Source organism: Schistocerca gregaria, chromosome 2, assembly GCF_023897955.1.
Source record: "Schistocerca gregaria isolate iqSchGreg1 chromosome 2, iqSchGreg1.2, whole genome shotgun sequence".
Lineage (NCBI taxonomy): Eukaryota > Metazoa > Arthropoda > Insecta > Orthoptera > Acrididae > Schistocerca > Schistocerca gregaria.
Window position 1 is genome coordinate 863,964,694 of NC_064921.1, and position 24,454 is coordinate 863,989,147.

Below are 24,454 nucleotides of genomic sequence, written 5' to 3' on the forward strand. Positions count from 1 at the left end.
TATGTCTCCCTTGATCCAAACGTCGGAATACAATAATGCATTGTCTATACGTAGTTGGTTATTTGTACATCGCAAAAGTAGCCATTTTAAGGAAATACTTTTTTATCGAGGTACAACAGAAGCGACTACAACAGAGTGAGTGATTTTAAAGCTGCAAAAATTCTTTACAGTCAAAGTGGTAGTAATGTGAACTATATTGTGTAGCTGGCTATTGGTATGTACTTAATTGCCATTCATATTGTGTCACAAAACTACATCATGTATAAATGTATCTAGAAACATTACACATCCATTGTTTCTATAAAATTTAACAATATTAAAACCACAATTTTAGATACACCATTATCAGCACATGGTGGTGCTTCTGTGTGCTAGTCACCTCCACAATTCTCATTTATTGTGGTTTCCATATTGTTGCATTGCAACCGGCACTAAAACAGACATAAAATCCAAATAGATATTACTTCAGATGGGAGGATACCTTATCCCACATACCCTCCTGACTTGCTCGGCAACTAGCGTTCACTATGCTCACGCTAATCATCTTTAAATGAATTTTATTCCGAAACTTTATTTTTTTATTTAACTAGAAATAAGTTACTTTAAATCAAGATCTGTTTGTATCATATGTTTTATTACTGGTGCCGATGTGATTCTGGCTGCTAGACAGGAATTAACAGACTCTGAATGGAGAATGATAGTTGTGGCTAGACGCATAGGACATTCCATTTCGGAAATCGTTAGTGCATTCAGAATTCCGGGATCCACTGTGTCAAGAGGGTGCCTAGAATACCAAATTTCAGACAGTATCTCCCACCAAGGACAATGCAGTGACAGACGGCCTTCATTTAACGACCGAAGGTAGCGGCATTTGCGTGGAGTTGTCAGTGCTAACAGACAAGCAAAACAGCGTGAAATAACTGCAGAAAACAATGTTAAACGTATCTCGGACGTATCCGTTTGGACAGTGTGGAGAATGGGATATGGCAGCAGACGACCGATGTGAGTGCCTTTACGGCCTGGCCAGATGAGTCCCGATTTCAGTTGGTAAGAGTTGGAGGTTTGGGTTCGAGTGTGGCGCAGACCTCACGAAGCCGTCGACCCAAGCTGTCAATAAGGGACTGTGAACGCTGACAGTGGCTCCATAACAGTGTGGGTCGTGTTTACATGGAAAGAACCGATTCCTCTGGTAAAACTGAACCGATCATTGACTGAGAATGGTTATGTTTGGTTACTTGGTGACCATTTGTAGGCATTTATGGATTTCATGCTCCCAAAAACTGATGGAATTTTATAGAGACAATGCACCATGCCACCGGGCCACAATTTTTCGCGATTGGCTTGAAGAACGTTCTGGACAGTTCGAGTGAATGATCTGGTAACCCAGATTGCCCGACATGACTCCCATCCCACGTTTATGAGACAAAAGCGAGAGTTCACTTCATGCATAAAGTCCTTCACCGACAACACTTTCGCAGTTATGGACGGTTATACAGGGTGTCACAAAAAGGTACGGCCAAACTTTCAGGAAACAATCGTCACACACAAATAAAGAAAAGATGTTATGTGAACATGTGTCCAGAAACGCTAATTTCCAAGTTGGAGCTCATTTTAGTTTCGTCAGTATGTACTGTACTTCTTCGATTCACCGCCAGTTGGCCCAATTGAAGGAAGGTAACGTTGACTTCGGTGCTTGTGTTGACATGTGTCTCATTGCTCTACAGTACTAGCATCAAGCACATCAGTACGTAGCATCAACAGGTTAGTGTTCATCACGAACGTGGTTTTGCAGTCAGTGCAATGTTTACAAATGCGGAGTTGGCAGACGTCCATTTGATGAATGAATTAGCACGGGGCAATAGCCGTGGCGCGGTACGTTTGTATCGAGACAGATTTCCAGATGAAGGTGACCCAACAGGAAGACATTCGAAGCAATTGCTTTGCGTCTTAGGGAGCACGGAACATTCCAGCCTATGACTCGTGACTGGGGAAGACCTAGAACGACGAGGACACCTGCAATGGACGAGGCAATTCTTCGCGCAGTTGACGATAACCTTCATATCTGCGTCAGAGAAGTTGCTGTTGTACAAGGTAACGTTGACGACGTCACTGTATGGAGAGTGCTACGGGAGAACCAGTTGTTTCTTACCATGTACAGCGTGTGCAAGCACTATCAGCAGCTGATTGGCCTCCACAGGTACACTTCTGCGAATGTTTCATCCAACAATGTGTCAACCTTCATTTCAGTGCAAATGTTCTCTTTACGGATGAGGCTTCATTCCAACGTGCACAAATTGTAAATTTTCAGAGTCAACATGTGAGGGCTGACGAGAATACGCACACAATTGTGCAATCAACTCATCAACACAGATTTTCAGTGAACGTTTGGGCAGGCATTGTTTGTGATGTCTTGATTGGGCCCCATGTTCTTCCACCTACGCTCAATGGAGCACGTTATCATGATTTTATACGGGATACTCTACCTGTGCTGCTAGAACATGTGACTTTACAAGTACGACACAACATGTGGTTCATGCACGAGGGAGCTCCTGCACATTTCAGTCGAAGTGTTCGTACGCTTCTCAGCAACAGATTTGGTGACCGATGGATTGGTAGAGGCGGACCAATTCCATGGACGCCACTCTCTCCTGACCTCAACCCTCTTGACTTTCATTTATGGGGGCATTTGAAAGCTCTTGTTTACGCAACCCCGGTACCAAATGTAGAGACTCTGCGTGCTAGTATTGTGGACGGCTGTGATACAATACGCCATTCTCCACGGCTGCATCAGCGCATCAGGGATTCCATGCGACGGAGGGTGGATGCATGTATCCTCGCTAACGGAGGACATTTTGAACATTTCCTGTAACAAAGTGTTTGACGTCACACTGGTACGTTCTGTTGCTGTGTGTTTCCATTCCATGATTAATGTGATTTGAAGAGAAGCAATAAAATGAGCTCTAACATGGAAAGTAAGCGTTTCCGGACACATGTCCACATAGCATATTTTCTTTCTTTGTGTGTGAGGAATGTTTCCTGAAAGTTTGGTCACACCTTTTTGTAACACCCTGTGGAGACAACACGGCTCAGTATTTCTGCAGGGGACTACCAACGAAATGTTGAGTCCATGATACGTCGTTTTGCTACACTACGCCGGGCAAAAAACCGGTCCGAAACGATACTGGGTGACTTTTGTCACCTCTATGTATACTTGTTTGATAGCAATTACGTACTTATCCGTAGCTACCTACATGAAGTAGTTCACATTATTACCAGTTAGATTCTAAAGAATTTTTACCGATTTATAATCACCCACTGCTTTAGCGCTTCAGTTTTCCCCCGATAAAAGTGCATTTTGCCGAAGTGCATATAGGGTGAGTTGCGTAAGACGTAACACCCTCATTATTCCGATGGCGATTGCACGTATCGACAAACGGTGTTCGGCGAGTCATACCTGACTATGTGGCACATACTTTGGTACATGCACAATAATCAGAACGTTTATATTGACCGAGATAATGAGGCAAGTACACGTTTTTTAAGTGGGACGCTGTACTTTTTTTTACCACCATTCGTACGCTCTGGAAAAGACACGTAAGGTAATGTAACGCATGTTGCTGTTGTGATTAAAACTTCGCTTAAAAGACGCTGGGGAATATTGTACGATTGAAGGTCGAGGCGGTCGGAAGCAGCTGCAGACTGTAAACACGCCTCGCGCTACTCGCAGGCCAGTTGCCGTGCTATATGCAGCATGCACGGTCTTCGCTACGTAGGTAAATCCTCATCCGCCCTCTTTTAAGCAAACTTTGAATCACATTAGCAACAAGCGTTACATCATTATACCCGTCTTTTCCAGACCGTTAGAATTATGATAAAAAAGTATAGCGTCCCATTTAAAAAATATGTACTTGCCTCATTGACGTCACTGAGGCCATCTGTGAGATAGCAATAAACAGCAGCTCAAGTGCAGTTTAAACTCTTGACATGTCTAGTCCAAGATGGACAACGCCAAATAACGGATGAACTGTGTTAATTTTGTCCGCTGATATGTACCATCCATTTATATGCGAAAATTGTATAATTGTACTTTGGTGTTAACATGTACACGATTCCAGTTTAGTTGGTTAGTGTATTGCCTGTAACACTGAAGATGGTCGTTGAGTGATCGAAATATACATCTGATACAATAAACACAAGTTGTGACTGACTGCTGAATCTTCTTCGACCAGTTGAGATGTGAATGCAATAAAAATTTTCTCGATTCTCATGCCGTGTCATTTCGAAGCGGTATCGCAGCATTTCGGAAGAGATTCAATGTCTTCTCATCCTCTGGCGGAGCGCCAGTGTGTCACAAACAGTCCTTCGGTTTAAGAACGTCGTACAAGAGCGACTTTCTGGTCAAAATCGAGTACTCATTATGGGTGCGTGTCACGTGCTTGCGTGTAAATCAGCCGCCAGTCACTTCGCCAATGGATCAGTGATGTCAATTATCAGTTGAATGTGCCCAGCGTAGAATTCTAAAATCTTGAGTACGCTGCAGACGACATAGATGACGATTCGAAAAAATAATATCATCCCGTAGAGGAAGTTTGAAAGTTTTATGTTCGTGCTTATCCAAACACTTAATATGAGGTCCACGTTTTGCTCATTTCACACATGACTTGACAGGTTCCTGTTTACTGACTAGACAGCTTGAACAGTTTGACTTCTCAGCTTTTGAAGAGTAGTTATTTATGAACCCCTACAGAAAAAAAGTCGCAAAGTGTGAGCTCTGGTGACCTGGGAGGCCGAAAGCAATGAACAAGATCTTATCTTACACCTCTTCCAATCCATCGTGGTGGGATGTTGTTCTTAAGATCACGCCGCATCTCAAGGTGAAAAGGAAACGGGGAGCCGTATGCATGAAAATAAATAATTGAAATCATCGTGTGGTAGAGGAAATAACCAATATGGCAGCATGCCTAGGTATGACATTCCTGTCAGTTTCCTCCGCAAAAAAGAAAGGTCCGTAAACTCTGTGAACAGAAATGGAACAACATTCAGTTTCGGCGAGTCTCTTACATGTTCGATGATGACGCCAAGATTTTGTGTCACCCCCAAATTATTACATTATGGTGGTGTACGTTACCCGATAGATAAAACGTCGATTTGTCAGAAAAAAATGAGTTGTTCGGAAAAAGTGTTCTCTGTCATATGAGACGCAAAATTCGTGTCATCTGTTATGGTCTCCGGGACGCAGTTACTGCAGTAACTGCACCTTGTAAGTTTTCTTACGCAGGTGCCCTTTCAGAACATGCCACACAGTTGTTTGAAGAAGCTGAAGTTCCTGACCTGCCCGCCTTGTGGACTTACGAGGTTCAAAATGGGTCAAATGTCTCTGAGCACTATGGAACTTGACTAATTTGGTCATTAGTCCACTAGAACTTAGAACTACTTAAACCTAACTAACCTAAGGACATCATACACATTCATGCCCGAGGCAGGATTTGAACCTGCGACCGCAGCGGCCACGCGATTCCAGATTGTAGCGCCTAGAACCGCTCGGCCACTCCGGCCGGCGGACTTACGGGGGCTCCGTGTGAACGCATCTCGGATACGCCCCACATGTTCAACGTATATGCTTGGCTGACTTGTGCTCTTCCCTCTACATTTGCAACCAACTTCTAAGACTTTCGTACGCCAGAAGTAAATCAGCTTGTACAGAGGCGGCTTCTTACTGAATCGTTGGCGGAATGCACGTTGCAACTGAACAATGGCTTGACTTGACGCTCATTCCAATACACAGAATGATTTCTCTTGTGGTCTAGAAGCCATGTGAATGAGTTTTATGTTTTACAGTTTGTCTGTAAGATCAGCTGAAGTCTGTTCTTTCTTTTTGAATCATCCGGTATATTAATGACCCAGTAGATAATGTCGGAAAACTTTTCACGGATGATGCTCTTGCACACACGAAAACTGTACACACTGGAAACCTGTACCGAAATCCAGCAATAACTGCAGAAGGTCGACGCTTGGTGACGGGAATGGTAACTTCGACATAGATAAGTGTAACTTACTGTGAGAACATGGAAACAGACCACCTGGCTAGCCACGCGGTCTAACGCGCTGCTTCCCGTGCGTGAAGGCGTGCCGGTCCCCAGCACGAATCCGCCCGACGGATTGGTGGTGAGGTCCGGTGTGCAGGCCAGCCTGTGGATGGTTTTTAAGGCGGTTTTCCATGTGCCTCGGCGAATGCGGGCTGGTTCCCCTTATTCCGCCTCAGTTACACTATGTCAGCGATTGCTGCGCATACACTTTCTCCACGTACGTGTATACCATAATTACTCGGACCCAACTACAGAGTAACCTTGGGGGACTGTAGCCTGTTGTACAGTGGGGTTGTCAACCACTGAAGGCTACGGGGGTAACGAAGCCTCTCCGTCGTTTCTAGGTCCTCTGTTCAATACACAGTACAAATATGAAGGCCCCTTATTCTATGTTACACTATTGCAGAAGAATCACTGGAAGCAGCTTCTTGTATTAAATATCTAGACGCTTGCAAACGGAGCGATCTGAAGGGGAACGACTACATAAAATTAATCGCGGGAAAGTCAGAGGCCATACTGAGATGTTGTGGAAGAATCTTCAGGAAATATGGCCCATCAACAAAGAAAGTGGCTTACAAAGCAGTCGTTCGGCCAGTACTTGCATGCTGGTCGTCAGTTTGGGATCCGTACCAGTTTTAATTAATACAGTAAATAGAGGAAATCCAAAGAAGCGTAGCAAGTTTCGCTTCAGATTCATTTAGTAATCACTAAAGCGTCACGGATATAGACAGTCAGTTCCAATGGCAGAGGCGCTCTGCCTCACGGCAAGGTCTACCGTTCAAATTCCGAGAGCCTACGTTCCTAGAACAGTCAGACAATTTATTGACTCCTGCAAAGTTTATCTCGTAAAAAGTCATTACGATGAAATTAGAGAGATCCAAGTACGTACAGTGGGTTACCAGCAATCGTCGTTGCCGCGAACCATATGCGACTGGAACAGGAAAAGGAGGCAGTGACACTGGTTCACAAGGTACCCTCCGCCACACACCGTAATGTGGCTTCCAGATTATAGATGTAGGCTAAATCTAGAAGCGTTCTTCCACAAGAGAGACGAAATACTCGAAAGCGAGAGAGTATTTACGTTTTACAACATCTGAATAAAGAAAAGGCCTACATTGTAGACAAATAAGACGTGCATGGATACACGTTTCTCAAGAAAATTCTTTCAACAGTCAAAAATCGAGATCTATTTATCGAGAAAAATTATTTTCTACTTTATCTGAAAGTTGCAATTACAAAGAAAATAAGAGACAAAGAATAAATTAAAAATGCGTTATTGTCTGCCTTGTGAAAATTATTTGATATGCTGTAAATATATCAGTTTTGTCGAGTAAATAAATCTACATGTTTTGGAAACGTTTGGACGACATATCTGGTATTCATTTCTCAGTAGTGTAGAGAATTTGTCAAGAACATCCGCTATGAATTTTTCTTGGGTAATTAATATATTCGATTATAAGGTAAACTTTCGTATACAGAGTGATTTTAATTGTTGCCCACAAGCTGAAGGAGCAGATAGAAGAGTCGGAATACAGCAACTTTGGTATAGGAACTCGTGGTCTTGGAAGATATCCTAAGCCAATGAAATGTCAAGTGATTGGAGCTAATAGAGGATCATTCTAACCTGTTTAGTGTGGAAAAGCTATGGGACGTTAGGATAAGACGGAGAAGCTACTTTTGTCACGAATTCTTCTAATCATACTGGATCCACTACTGCAGAACTATGTACTTTAGAGATCGATCAGTCCTCTAGGTCTCTGAAATGCTGTAGTACTTATTCAAGCTATTACAGTAGGTGAACCGCACCTTTATTGTTTCCTCGTTAAGTCTCCTAGTGTCTGTGTTTAGTGTTCTCAGTTCCAGGAGTCGCTCTAGCACTTGTTCCCTAAGATATATGGCTAGGATAACGTTCGTTTACCCAATGATTTGAAGCAGTCAGTCCCAATGGAAAACTGGCGGTTTCACAGAATACAACTGTTTTCCGCTAGAATATTAAATTTCTTCCCGCATAAGAAAGACGTAAGCTACAAGTGTTTGTTTCCAGAGTACTTCCTGTATTACTTTTGGTTATTTCTTCCCCAGAGATTCAGTATTTTCCATGGACTGTTCAAATAATATCTATTTCCCATACTCATCTCGATGCCAAATACTATTTTAGTGGGGATATGGTATGATCCCATGGAACATCATAAGACCTTCAATTTACAAATTTTGTTAAGGTCGTGTGACACCAGTAGGGAGTCAATTGAAAGCGATTATAATTGTTAGAAAGCCGACATTCAGAATAAGCAAATTTAGATCTCCAGTTACATTACAAAGACAACACGTTTCTGGGTCGTTTATAGCAATACTACAATTGCTGTAATGAGAATTAAAAGTCTCCATATATAGCGAACTGTCGATAGAGTTTAATGAACAGTTGATGCCAGATATTGCTACTGGTCATGATCTTAGGGGTTTATCGAGCGTGCTGGTTAGTACAATGGACTCACATTCAGAAGCACGAAGGTTCAAACCCGCGTCCGGCAATCCAGATTCTATTTTCCGCGATTTCCCTAAATCTTTCCAGGCGAATGCCGGGATGGTTCCTTTGAAAAAGACACTGCAGACTTCCTTCCCCATCCTTGATCCACTTCGAGCTTGTGCTCCGTCTCTAATGACCTCGATGTCGACAACACGTTAAACCCTAATGTCCCTTCCTTCTTCGGTAGAGTATTTGAATATGGACACAATTCCGTAGTTTCTCTTTGGGGTTTCTATTTATGCAGCTACTTCACTTGAGTCATTTAAACACTAAATTTCATTTTCTTTATCCATAATTGATGGTGTTCTTTATTAATAGTGTCGCTCCTCTATTACCCTCTAGCTTACCTGACGTTACCAAATTGTATACTTAGAAATTAAGTGATGTTCAACGCTTGAACCACGTTTAGTTGAAAGCAGCAGTGGAAATATCCAAAATATGTAAGGAGGTTGATTGATTTGTTTACAAGATTCGCTTCTTCCAGTTCAAATTTTCATCAATATGTACGCTCAAACGTTAGGAGCATTGTACCCTACTTACTGACTGCTGTTAATGTGCTATATCACTTGTTAGTATGGATCTGTTTGTTGTACAGGACTGAATAAAGTGTGATTGCTTTTTAAAAATTTCCGGTGACAGTGTTGCACTGCATAGTTCACTAAGATCATTACTTATGAAGTTGGAACAACTTTTCAGAATGGCATCAGCATCACATTATATTTCGTCTTTTAGAATTTTAAGAATTCTGTTAATTTCAGTGAGGGTCGATGGTGCTACTTGTAGTTGCTGTATTTAGAACCTCATTGTTGAAAGTACTTACAGCTTGTGAATTATCAGTCACAACATTGTCATTTAGTTTAACTGTTATGGTATCTTTTACACTGACTGGTTGTCCTGTCTCTCGTTTGACAATGCCTGATGTAGTTTTAATCTTTGTATCTGCATTGTTTATTTTTATTAGCACTTGCATATTTCTGGACCTTCCCATGACTTTCCTTAAAATGCTGCAGTACTTTTTGTAGTATGAAAGTAGTGTCGTATGTTGAGTTTCTTTGGCCTGTATATAAATTTCCCTCTTCCTCTTACTTGAGATTATTATATTCACGGAATTCACACATGTAACTACCGTGTTAATGTCCATTCTGTGGCTCACTTGCTTTATGGTTTGAAAATACGTTTGTTACCTGTCTGCCATTCATTTCGGTGACTTTATCTACACTCTGGACACCCAGTTCAATAGATCGTGACGGTGACATCACTTAACAAGCTCTAATTATAACCAACATTGTCGTACTTGATAATGGCTTAGGGCAGAAATAATTACAGTAAAAAAATTAAAAAGTTTGTACGGTTAAAAGGCGTATATATAATTTAGATATTAGGTGGTGTTTTCATGTTCGCTTACAGCTGAGATTGTACATAGTAAAATAAAAGTTATGGGGACTGAAGATGTGTTTGTTTCGTCCTGCAAATAAGGGTTGGGTATTGGATGGATTTCGAGGAGCCACTGCCTACACCAGAAGATCAACAGACTGAGTAGGATCTGGTTGGATCTCTGAGATTTCTGGCGAACAGAATAAAGGGGCAGAAAAGCGGTGCCCTATGCGCACTTGTGCAGTGAGTTTGATCACATGGACATTGGTACTATTTATTATTACATGACATCAGAGGTTGGACGGAAAAGATGCGATAAGGGAGAGCTAGTTCATTAGAATTAAATATATTTGGAAAGGATATTGTAATTTTAAACACGTTCTTGTATTTTCCCGAGGCCAAGGAACAGGAAGCAAAGGAAACGGAAGAGAAGTAGGATGTTTGTTCCCCTGTGTGAAATTTTATTACTAGTAAAATCAACGAGAACCGAAACTAGAGAAGCTAGTGATGTTGGAAAGCCGGAATCTAGAGCGAAATTGACGTTCCAGCTCATTCACAGTTCTTCCGTTCCGTTCAGGCCGGGATTCTGGACAGATCAACCATTTCTGAAATGTTATTGTCCACAAACGACTGCCACACAGACGCTGCATTGTAACAGAGTGCATTGTCATCCTGATACAATCATCGTCTCCGAACGCTTCCTCTTTTGTACGTAAAATGTGATGATATCCTTCCCCATTTTGCGCTTCCTTCAGAGCAACAAGCGGATCACGCCCTAACCATGAAAAGCAGCCCCCGCCCCCCATGCCGCAACACCACCTCCTCCATACTTCACTGTTTGCTCTACACATGATGCCAGATAGTGTTCTCCAGGTATTGGCCAAACCCAAATCCTTCCATCGGATTGTCACATGGTATATCGTGATTCATTTCACCAAAACACTTGTTACCAGTCATCCACTGTCCAATGGCGTCGCCCTTTACACCACCTCAAGTGTCGCTTATCATCGACTACAGAAATGTGTGCCTTATGAGGAGTTGTTTGACCACTGTAGGCCATTCTTTTAAAACCATAAGCACAGTCAGTGTGCTCACCAGACTGCTGGTAACTCTTTGGAACTCACGAGTGATTCCGTCTGCTGATTTCATGCGACCTATAGCAATCGCCCTCCGCAATGCTGGGCAGTCCCTGTCTGTCAATACATGGGATCTGCCTGGTCTTTGTTTAGCTATGGTTTTTCCTTGACAATCAAATCACCAACACTTGCGTTGGTCACCTACAGCTGGGGTGAAATGTCCCTGATTGATATGTTACACGTGTGGATTACCCTGACTAGAGTATCTTCGAAGTCACTGAGCTCTTCTGACCCACCTATTGTGCTTTGCTGATTCTCTATTAACAATACTCCCTGCCTCGCTTTTGTAGTGACAGGTCCGCCTCTTGTGATAGCTGATGGTGAATTTTGTGTTACAAAGGGGTGTCTACATCTTCTGACGGGTAGTGTATTTACGACAGTAATAAAAATGGAATGGACGTGGCTAGACATTTAGTCTACAATTTCTTTACTGGAGTCCTTTACATAAGAAAAGACCAAGAAGGTACGTAAATACTATCAGAAAAGATGAAAAGGCAACAGGAATGCGTATAGTTGAGAACCGTAAAGCATGAGGAGACCTTTATCCGGCCTTGGATGTCAAAGGGATGGTGGTGGTCATGACGAAGCAGAAGAAAAAGATGATGATGATGATGAAGATTTGACCATATAACGATAATGATTTGCCATAAATGTAATACTAGTAACTGAGTTAACACATAAACGTATATTCCGAAATCGGAAAATGGATTAAAAGGAGTACTCACGAGCAGCTGTAGCTACAGATTACTGTTTAATATCGCTGAAAAACAAACTGAAATTTAAGAGAATTGTCCAAAAGAATCGATGTGGAGAGAAGTGGGATACTAAAGCACGGAACGAAGTTGGCTGTAGATAATGCTATAACGAATACCAAAAAAATACAGTCGACGAGGAACAGACACCTCTAAAAACTGGTGTCACAGAAAATAGACAGAAAAAAGGGTACGAAGAAGGTAGTTGCGAAGAATCCTTGGGTAACAGAAGAAATAGTTCATCTGAGGCACTGAGAACCATAAGGGCCCAAAACAAGAACACAGAGTTTCGAGAAAAATAGATATTTGTGAAAATCAAATTTGAAGAAAAAGCGCCAGTCTCATAGGTTAGACTTTTTTTAAAACCAAGCCACAGTTTCCTATATTTCATATAAAAAAATAATATAGCCACTTTGATATAAAATATTAATTAATATTTAGGATTATATGAAGCGCTGAGACACATAAGGGCCTAATGCACACCATTGTTGATTTTGAGATTGTGGCTTTCACACATACTCCTGACATATTTTGATCTTATGGTGAGTTCGGTTTATCTGTGCTGTAGACCCACACTGTACACGCGAACATTCACTAAAATCTGTGTAATAGCTTTCTCTGACATTCCTTCCATATGGGCCCGACGATGGTGTGCTTTAGGCCCTTCTGGTTATCAGTACCTGTATTTATTATTAATGTTAATTCACAAAATTTCCATATGTCTCCCAGTGACAATAGTGTTTCTTTTTTCAGAATATAAGGAACACATACTAAGTGCACCACGCATATATTTGTGATGACTTGCTCCAGCGCTCGCGCATCCAAGGTGCTAGCAAGAATAGTGTATAGAAGAATAGAAAAGAAAATTGAAAATCTGTTAGATGACGGTTAGTTTGACCTTATAAAAGGTAAATACTCTGGAGAGGTGGGTCTGACGTTACACTTGATAATGGAAGCAAGACTAGAAAAATCAAGGGACATTCAGAGGATATGTCGACTTGAAATATGCGTTCGAAAGTATAAAATGGTGAGAGATGGCCAGGAAAATAGGGAAAGTCAGACAATATACGATATTTACAAGAACTAAGAGGTAATAATAAGGGTGGAAGACCTAGAATGCAGTGCTCGCATTAAAAAGGGTGTAAAACAGGGCTGCAGTTTTTCGCCCCTGCTGCTCATATATACATGGAAAAGCAATGACGGAAACGAAAGAAAGATCGATACTAAGATAAGTTCAAGTTAAAATATCAATGATAAGGTTTGCAGATGAATCACTGCCCTGATGAGCAAAAGCAAGGAAGAAGCGCAGGAAAGAACAGTCCAACGAGCACACAATATGGTTTGATGGTAAATCGAAGAAAGACAGAAGTAATACGGAATGGCAGAAATGAGATTAGCGATAAATTTTGACATCGAACTTGGGAACCACCAAGTTGACATGGTATAGAAAGTTTGCTATCGTAGAAAAAAATTCTACACAACGGATGAAGCGAGGAAGAAAGGAGGAGCGGCCTAGCATAGGCAAAGCGGGCATTCCACGCGAAAGAGGTCAATTAGTACTAAACATCCACTTTAATTTAAGAAATAAATTTCTGAGAATGTTCGTTTGAAACAGCTGTAAGGAAGTGAACCATGGCCTAAGGGAAAGCAGAAGAAGAAGAGAATAGAAGCGTTTGAGGTGTGGTGTTATAGAAGGATGTACATAATTTGGTGGACCGATAAGATGAGAAGTAAGGTCTCCACAGAATCGAAAAGGAGATGAATTTGTGGAAAACGTCGACAGGAAGAAATGGCAGGATGATAGGACTTTTATTAAGACATCAAGTAATAATATCAATGGTTCTCGAGGAAGCTGTAGAGCGCAAAAATAGCAGGGGAAGACAGAGCTTGGAATACGTCCAACAAATAACTGAGGACGTCGCCTGCAATTGCTGCCCTTTGATGCAAAGGTCGGCATAGGAGAGGAATTCCTGGCGGGCCTCACCAAACCAGTCAGACGACTGACGACAAAAAAAAAAAAAGTTGCATGAGGAGACCTTTATCCAGCAGTGGATGTCAAAGGGCTGATGGTGCTGGTGATGGTGGTGGTGGTCGTGATGTGGTGTTGACGTTGACGATTCGGACCAATACATAAAAGTATATTACTGTGCAATAACATTGTGGATGTTGTGTAAAAGTAATGTTTGTAAATACCAAAGGTGGTGATTATCATTATTCATGGACCGAGTCTTACAACTGTTCCTTTCAAAGTAGTCTGTTTTTTCCCCTTTGTTGCCACTGGGATTTGTTGTTCCGTAATTGCAACAGTATTATGTCTTTTTGCATAGTTGTATATAGAGTTCTGATATCTTCGTTTCCCATCATTCAACTATTATTACACCTGCAACTCTTCTTAGAAATCGCATTTCAAATGTTTGCATGTATGTGCCAAGTACGGGGTGTGAAAGAAAGTGTCGAATATTTCGAGGGATAATAGTAGTCATCGAAACAAGACATCCAAGCCGAATAAATATAGGTCCGGAACAGTTGTTTATAGGGGAGGATGAAACATGTCGTGGATAAGACTAAGACTACCACCAAGTAAGTTGTTCAGCCGTATTTTATAACGTCTTTGGCACACAGGTTCTCTCGCATCCCTAAAGGTGAACAAGGGAAGACCCCGCTCATTCCTCTCGCCAGAGATGGAGGACCATATACTGAATGACTGTGCTGAATTTGAAAGTTAAAATTCTGGCCCAACCACTCAAAATGTGCAATGCAATTTTTTTGCGCTTTTCACCATTAGAATGTCAGAATGATTGTAAAAAGGAACCACCACTGCGTGTACCTACTGATTTTACATTGTTTGTGGTTAGCCTAACAGTTAATTTTCAAATGTCTTTATTATTTCACATGTTTCTAATTATTTTCTTTTATAACTGGCAGTGTATCAACGTAAATATTAAGCTGCGGGACATGAACTTTGAAGCACTAAAGAAACTGGTCTGGGCATGCGTATTCAAATACATGGATATATAAACAGGTAGAATACGGCGATGCTGTCGGCAACGCGTGTGACAACACAAGTGTCTGACACAGTTGGTAGATCGGGTACACCTGCTGCAATTGCAAGTTATCAAGATTTAAGTGAGTCTGAACGTGGTGTTATAGTCGGCGCCACGAGCGATGGGACACAGCGTGTCCGAGTAGCGATAAAGAGATAACTTTCTCGCACGTGCATTTCACGAGTGTATCGTGAATATAAGGACTCCGGTAAAATATCAACTCTCCGGCATCACTGCGGCCGGGAAAAGATCCGGCAAGAACGAGACCAACGGCGACTGAAGAGAATCGCTCAACGTGGCAGAGGTCCAACCCTTACGCAGATTGCTGCATATTTCAAAACTCGGCCATCAACAAGTGTCAGCGTGTGAACCAATCAACTAAACGTCATCCATATTGGCTTTCGAAGCAGAAGGCGCACTCGTGCACCCTTGATGACTGCATGACACAAAGCATGTGCTTCGCCTAGGCCCGTCAACACCAGCATTGGACTCTTGATGACTGGAAACATGTTTCCTGGTCGGATGAGTCTCGTTTCAAATTGTACTGACTGGATGGACTTGTACAGATACAGAGACAATCTCATTAATCCATGGGCCCTGCATGTCAACAGGGGATGGTTCAAGCTGGTGGAGGCTATGTAATGGTGTGTGGAGTGTGCCTCTGATATGGCTAGATACGACTCTGACAGATGACACGTACGTAAGCATCGTTTCTGACCACCAGCATCCATTCATGTCCATTGTGCGTTCCATCGGATTGAGAAATTCCAGAATTGCTACAGAGTGGCTCCAGAAACAGTCTTCTGGGTTTAAACACTTCCGTTGGCCACCAACTCCAAAGACATGAATATTATTGAGCATATATGGAATGTCTTGCAACGTGCTCTTCAGAACAGATCTTCACCATCTCATACTCTTACTGATTTATGGACAGCCCTACCGGAGTCATGGTGTCAGTTTCCTCCAGCAGTACTTCAGAGATAAGTCGAGTCCCTGCAACGTCGTGTTGCAGCACTTCTGCGTGCTCGCGGGGGCCCTACACAGCATTAGTCAGGTGTACCAGTTTCTTTGTCTCTTCAGCGTATTTGTTCCAGCCTTCTGGCTGACGATCACTGCCACTGTGATAAATTAGTGAATGGCTTGTAATGTCGCTAAGTGCTTCAGATGAATGTTTGTATCCTAGTTCTTAAATCACATGCATATAAATACAGTATTTTCGGCACTTATGTGAAATGGATGTTTTTAAACTGTTCATAAATTACGGAATTACAATAACATCGTCATGAAGCCAGGGACTAGTTGCACTTGCTGCAAAAATGAAGTTCCTATAAATTCCCCCCATCTGATGATGAATCCTCAGAGGCTCTAAAGGAGAGGAACAGGAAAATAATAGTTTCTAAAATTACGTTATGGCAGCAACTAGTCGCAGTCAGTATTAACCATTCGTTAACAGATGTTTAATATAACACATGTACAAATAATTTTTCAAAGAAGAGATTTTTCTACTAGTATACGGTTCTTTGTTACATTAAATAGTGGTGGGGGGAGACACACAGTGAGGATGAACAGCGTAACACAAACGGCGCAAAGAGATTACTAAAGCAAACTTACTTAAAAACGCTGTTGAAAAGTGTCTCATAAACAATATACTTTTCACAGGGAATGCTTATTTAGATATCACTCGGTAGGGGTTTAGTAAAAAGTAGCTTTTCACATAACTCTTTCACACTATTTTCTCCTTTTTATGGAAAACCTTACAGTCAGAGTTATGCAGTGATTAATAGTTACACATTTCACTCAATTCAAAGGGATGGTGACTCTATTTTTCAGGCTAGCCAATGAAACGTTGCGGTATACAAAATGAAAGCCAAACATTGTCGTTATGGCCCTCATGTCAGCTGGGAGTAAGTGTAGCTTTACATTATGCAATAATAAGAACGTTGTGTGTGTAGTGATCGGTAGTAAAAAATGAATGAACACTGTAACACTAGCTTTTTATATTATTAAATATCTTCTTTGCAAATCAGCATTCTGCACCAGGAATAAAGCGAATATTGTTGCACTGTTGTAAACAGAATTGGCCTTTTATTCGGGCATATGAAGACTCTAATGTCCATACAGCCATCCTGATTTACGTTTTCCGTAAATTAAGGCATATGATGGGATGATTCCTACTACAAAACGACGATCTACTGCCTTTCCAATCCTTGTCAAACCAGTCCGCTCGGTATATAAAGTCCTGTATGTACGAATTATGCTATTTTTATTGTTCTTAAATCGTAATATCACGACATGTCGAATATCCTTGCAAAAAGGTGTCGAAATAAGGAGGACGAGAGTTCAATGCCTCATCGGAAACGAGGTCCATAGAGAAGCAGAGGATGCTATGGGGAGGAATTCGAAAAAAAAAATCAAATGTGTGTGAAATCTTATGGGACTTAACTGCTTAGGTCATCAGTCCCTACGCTTACACACTACTTAACCTAAATTATCCTAAGGACAAACACACACTCCCATGCCCGAGGGAGGACTGGAACCTCCTCTGGGACCAGCCGCACAGTGGAAGGAATTCCATCGTGCCCTTTTCTACATCCACATCTAGAAGTACAAGGCGTATTTCTTAAGTAAGTACCGTTTAGAAATTAAAAAAAAAGACGTGCGAAGGTATCTCAATAATTTTATTTTTACATGAAAGCCTGTACCCTAATCTACGCACTGACGCGGGTACAGTCTGATCCTTCCTTGTTTACGTTGCTTACTGAGTACGGAAAATGTACGTTGGCGCCAGTAGAATCGCTCTGTAGTTAGCCTTAGGTGCCGGTTATCTAGATTTGCGCAATAGTGTTCCTCGAAAACACGTAGCCTTCCCTCCGGTGATTCCCATTTGAGTTCCAGAAGCATCTCCGTAATACCTGCGTGTTATTCGAACCTGCTGGTACAAATTTAGTGACGGGCTTCTGAATTGCTTCGATATCTTCCTTTAATTTGACCTAGTTCGCATCCAAAATACTAGAACAGTACTGAACAATGAGTCACACTAGTTGTCTTATACTCTGTTTCCTTTACAGACGAGCCACACTTTCCAAAAATTCTCCAAATAAACCGAAATCGACCATTCTCCTTCCCTACTACAGTGCTTACTTGGTCATTCCATTCCATATTGCTTTGCAACGTTACGCTAGAAATTTAATCGACGTGATTGTGTGAAGCACCACTGTGGATTCATGTTTCCTATCTATATGCGTCAGCTTACATTTCTCTACATTTTTAGCTAGCTACCATTTATCGCACCAACTAGAAATTATGTCTAAGTCATCTCGAATCCTTCTACAACCCCTTAGCGACGACACCTTCCCACACACTACAGCATCATAAGCCTCGAAGATCTCTCTCTCTCTCTCTCTCTCTCTCTCTCTATATATATATATATATATATATATATATATATATATATACTCCTGGAAATGGAAAAAAGGAACACATTGACACCGGTGTGTCAGACCCACCATACTTGCTCCGGACACTGCGACAGGGCTGTACAAGCAATGATCACATGCACGGCACAGCGGACACACCAGGAACCGCGGTGTTGGCCGTCGAATGGCGCTAGCTGCGCAGCATTTGTACACCGCCGCCGTCAGTGTCAGCCAGTTTGCCGTGGCATACGGAGCTCCATCGCAGTCTTTAACACTGGTAGCATGCCGCGACAGCGTGGACGTGAACCGTATGTGCAGTTGACGGACTTTGAGCGAGGGCGTATAGTGGGCATGCGGGAGGCCGGATGGACGTACCGCCGAATTGCTCAACACGTGGGGCGTGAGGTCTCCACAGTACATCGATGTTGTCGCCAGTGGTCGGCGAAAGGTGCACGTGCCCGTCGACCTGGGACCGGACCGCAGCGACGCACGGATGCACGCCAAGACCGTAGGATCCTACGCAGTGCCGTAGGGGACCGCACCGCCACTTCCCAGCAAATTAGGGACACTGTTGCTCCTGGGGTATCGGCGAGGGCCATTCGCAACCGTCTCCATGAAGCTGGGCTACGGTCCCGCATACCGTTAGGCCGTCTTCCGCTCACGCCCCAACATCGTGCAGCCTGCCTCCAGTGGTGTCGCGACAGGCGTAAATGGAGGGACGAATGGAGACGTGTCGTCTTCAGCGATGAGAGTCGCCTGTGCCTTGGTGCCAATGATGATCCTATGCGTGTTTGGGGCTGTGCAGGTGAGCGCCACAATCAGGACTGCATACGACCGAGGCACACAGGGCCAACACCCGGCATCATGGTGTGGGGAGCGATCTCCTACACTGGCCGTACACCTCTGGTGATCGTCGAGGGGACACTGAATAGTGCAGTGTACATCCAAGCCGTCATCGAACCCATCGTTCTACCATTCCTAGACCGGCAAGGGAACTTGCTGTTCCAACAGGACAATGCACGTCCGCATGTATCCCGTGCCACCCAACGTGCTCTAGAAGGTGTAAGTCAACTACCCTGGCCAGCAAGATCTCCGGATCTGTCCCCCATTGAGCATGTTTGGGACTGGATGAAGCGTCGTCTCACGCGGTCTGCACGTCCAGCACGAACGCTGGTCCAACTGAGGCGCCAGGTGGAAATGGCATGGCAAGCCGTTCCACAGGACTACATCCAGCATCTCTACGATCGTCTCCATGGGAGAATAGCAGCCTGCATTGCTGCGAAAGGTGGATATACACTGTACTAGTGCCGACATTGTGCATGCTCTGTTGCCTGTGTTTATGTGCGTGTGGTTCTGTCAGTGTGATCATGTGATGTATCTGACCCCAGGAATGTGTCAATAAAGTTTCCCCTTCCTGGGACAATGAATTCACGGTGTTCTTATTTCAATTTCCAGGAGTATATATATATATATATATATATATATATATATATATATATATATATATATATATATATATTATCACACGCGCCTCTGGGATATACTCTTGTCTCTGATGAACATTCACTGTCGAGGACAAGAAACTGGGTTCTGTTACTTAAAAAGCGTTCGAGCCACTCACATATGTGGGAACCTATTCCGTGCGCTTGTAGCTTCGTTATCAGTCGGCGGTGTGGCAGCATATCAAATGCTTTACGGAAATCTAGGAAAGTGGATTCCGCCTCTTGCCCTTCATCCGTAGATCGCAGGATCTCATGTGAGCAAAGGGCAAGCTGAGTTTCGCACGAGCGATGATTCCTAAAAATGTGCTGATTCGTGGACAGAAGCTTTTCCCCCTCAAAGAAATTTATTATATTCGAATTGAGAATATATTCAAGGAGTCTGCAGCAAATTCGATGTTAAAGATATGGGTCTGTAATATTGCAAGTCCGTTCTTTTACTCTTCTTATGTGCAGGAGTCATCTGCACTCTTTTCCAGTCGCTTGGGACTTTCCGCTTGGCGAGATATGCGCCAGACATGCAACCTAAATAAGGGGCCAATGCTGTAGAGTATTCTCTGTAAACCCGAAACGGGATTTCTTCAAGACCTGGCGACTTATTTGCTTTCAATTCTTTCAATTGTTTCTCTACACCAGCGATGATCATTACCAAGTCCACTATATGGGAGTCTGTGCGATTGTCAAACTGTGGTATGTCTGTACGATTTTCCTGCTTGAATGATTTCTTAAACACGAAATTCAAAACTTCCTCTTTACTTTTGCTATCTTCTACTGCCACACCAGACTGGTCAACTAGTGACTAGCTAGAAGCCTTAGACGCACTTAGCGATTTTTGTCCTACGCTTTGTGCATCGATGTTACTACAGGCACACGAATTTCTGTTTCAGAGGAACCATCTTGGCATTTGCCTGCAGCGGTTCAAAAAGTAGCACTTGCCTGAGGAAATTTAAAAATGTATTTCAAATATAAATAAAACTACAAGCGCTAATAACATCAGAGCTACTTAGAGGTTAAAAAGAAAAGAGAGAAAAGTGAGTGCCATATAGTGTCCTTGGTCTCCCTCTCTGCAGAATGCATTCACTATTCTCTTTCATCCGCAAGCGCCGTTCTAATTTGCGTGGCCTTCGTTAGGGAGATGGACACCATTAATACAGTATACAGCAAACTATTACCATTTGCCTATGAAAAATAACAACAGTGGCGAATTTTCCACAGAGCACCGATGCCGGGTAAAGCCCCTAAGAGACCGTACATTACATGGCATTTTAAAAGAAAAGAGAAGACTCAGACACGCTGAAATATATCTTAGTAGAAGGGAAAAAAACCCAAGCGATCGTGTGGGATGGCTACCGCGATATTTTATTCCACAAACGTGGCGCACATCGTAAGGTGCGAGTGTTACGGAATGACGGCCGTAGAACGACGCTCTGTGTGTGTGTGTGTGTGTGTGTGTGTGTGTGTGTGTGTGTGTAGAGGACGTGCGCGCTAGACGTAATGCGTGGGTGAGCTAGGCGGGAAGGGAAGCACGCGGAAGCGTCAATATAGCGGCCCTCACCGTGGAGTCCAGCAGCCAGTCGCATCCATGCAGGTCGCCGCGCTGCTCATCTGTCTGCTGCTGACCGCGAATACGTCACAGGTTCAGGCGCAGCCCGAGCGCTGGGTAAGCTCCGTCACGTATTTGTGTTGAGAAAGCTGCACCACAAGGTGGTTCCGAACTGTACTGCTTAACCACGATATTATTGCACTTGGCCGCTATCGAAAACACACAGCGACGTGACAGTAAACAATCACACTAGTGACTAAGGAAAACGCATCGCATTCTCAATGGCTTCAGGTCAGTTGTCTTATATTATCAACGCCGATTACGCTCTGACACAATGAGGGGACCGATCACTCTCACTCAGAGGTGAAATAGTATTTTGGTCGAAACTTCCTTGCAGATTAAAACTGTATTCCGGACCGACACTGGCGCTCCAAATGTTTGACTTTCGTGGGGTAGCACTCTACCAACTGACATAGCCAAGGGATGTAGGGACGAGGTACTGGCGGAAGTACAGCCGAAAAGAGAGGGGTCGTGAGTCGTGTTTGAGTAGCTGAGTTGATAGAGCACTTGCCTGTGAAAGGCAAAGATCTCGCGTTCTAATCTCGATTCGGCACACAGTTTTAGTTTCCCACGAAGTTTCATATCAGCGCAGACTCCTCTGGAAAGCGAAAATTTCGTTCTGGAATTTTGCGGTCGACTAACGCAAGCCGCGTGGGGTAGCCGTGCGGTCTGAGGCGCCTTGCCACATTTCGCGCGGCTCCCCCCGTCGGAGGGTCGAGTCCTCCCTCGGGCATGGGTGTGTATGTGTTGTCCTTAGCGGAAGTTAGATTAAGCAGTATGTAACCCTTAGGGACCGATGACCTCAGCAGTTTGGACCCATAGGAACTTACCACAAATTAATACAATATACGCCGGCCAGAGTGGCCGAGCTGTTCTAGGCGCTACAGTCTGGAACCGCGCGCCCGCTACGGTCGCAGGTTCGAATCCTGCCTCGGGCATGGATGTGTGTGATGTCCTTAGGTTAGTTAGGTTTAAGTAGTTCTAAGGTCTAGGGGACTGATGACCTCAGCAGTTAAGTCCCATAGTGCTCAGACCCATTTGAACCATACAACATACAGACGTCAGTCAGATACAGATGCAGTTCTGAGCAACTGTCTTGCGAGCTTTTTTCTACTGATTGTTTATCTGCATCTACATCAGTACTCGGTAAAGCGCCTTACGTTGTGTGGTTCCATCATCTGCTACCCCTTTTCTTGTTCTATTCACCAAAACCCGGGCAGCGATTGTGTGTCGGTAAACCTCCGAATGCCATCTAATTTCTCTAAATTTCTCGTCCTCGTCATTTCGTGAGAAGTATATGAGAGAAAATAAGAAATCATCAGACTCTTCTAGAAACGTATTCTCTCCATAACGTCTCTCTTGTAGCGTCTGGGCTTTGTTGAGCATCTCCATAACGCTCTCTCACCTAGTAAACCATCGCGTGACGAAACGCGTCGCTCACCGTATGGATGGCTGTTACCACTGAAACAACCGGTTTTCGATTGTATCGGTAATATTTCAAGCCATTTTAACCTGACTGTTAAAACCGCTCAAAATGACCGACTGCTGAAATTATCAATTTCGGTTTCTTTTTGTTCTTATTATTTTCCGTAATAAACGTGGAAATCGAAGACAGATTGGGCAATTCTCTCTTAATTTCAAGATACAAACAGTCAGAATGTTACATTACATAGGCAATTTAAAAGCTCGTCCACAGTTCACTGCTCTTGCGGAAACGTGATAACTGGTTCAACACAACAAAAAATCTCGAGTATTCTCCTAGTGATTCTAATTTTTTCACACTCTGCTCAAAAATCATCTTGTAATCGGAGAATGTAACACTATTTGGGCATTATGAATACTCAGTGCTAAAGGGTAAAAGATGATACCCTTTTTGTTCACGTTAATTAGTCCGTTCACAAGGGCTACAAGCAAATAAAGGAATATTATGTTCACACAGGCAACAGATCAGCTATTTTCTATTTTTATTCAATACTACGAATGAGTTGTTTTAAAGTTTTTAATTTATTATTGTTGCCATAACTTCCTTCCTCTTTTATTATTTCACAGAAATGGCAGACAAACATTTCATCTTTTAAAGCAGATGAAGCGTTGCGCTTTATTGCTACGTAACTTGGTAAACATATTTCCAGACTAGTGTTGGTGTCATTCTGCAATACGACGGATGCCCGTCGACGACAGCGAGAAGCTACGGAATAGATCAGGTTGTGGCAAGTCTTGCACACTGCATGTACGTGCGTGCGTTAAGCCAGAACACACGACAACACAGACATTATTGTCTCAGCAGTGTTCGTTTCAGTCGGCATTATTACTAAAGTAGCACTGCTTACTGTCCTCATTTTGTGTAATAATGCCATATTTAAAACCAATATAAATTTCACAAATAAAACATACTCCTCTTTTAAGAAAGGTTTATTTAAAAAAAGTGTTGCACCCCTGATATGGCTGATTATATATCGGTTTATTACTCGGTTATTTGTAAAAAATAAAATAAAAACATGTTATAGTCGAGACGGAAGAACTAAAATACCGGAATGTGTTTTAACCGGTCGGTTTCCCTCATGCCTAGCTCACCGATGGATCTTCTCTATCGTATTAATGATAACTAGTAAGTGCCCCAGACTGATGATCAGTCTCAAATGTGTTTTTCAAGGCACTTCCCTTGTGGATGAATGACTTTTCCTTAACATTCTACCAATTAATCTCAGCCTGGCATCCGCATTTCGTACTGTTTGTTTTATATGGACATCCACTTTAGGTCGCTCCGAAAGGTTACTCCTACGTATTTTACGGTTGATACTGTTTCCATTGATTTGTCGCCGATATTGTAATTGCACATTAGTGGATTTATCTTACTATGTGTGCGCAGTGTGTTACATTTATTTACGTTCAGCCCCTGCCTCACTCATCAATCCTCTGCAGCTCTTCCTGCAGTTCGCTCCAGTCTTCTCATGTTGTTACCTTCTTACACATAACCACAATATCGAAAACAGCCCCATGCAGCTTCAGACGTTGTCGTT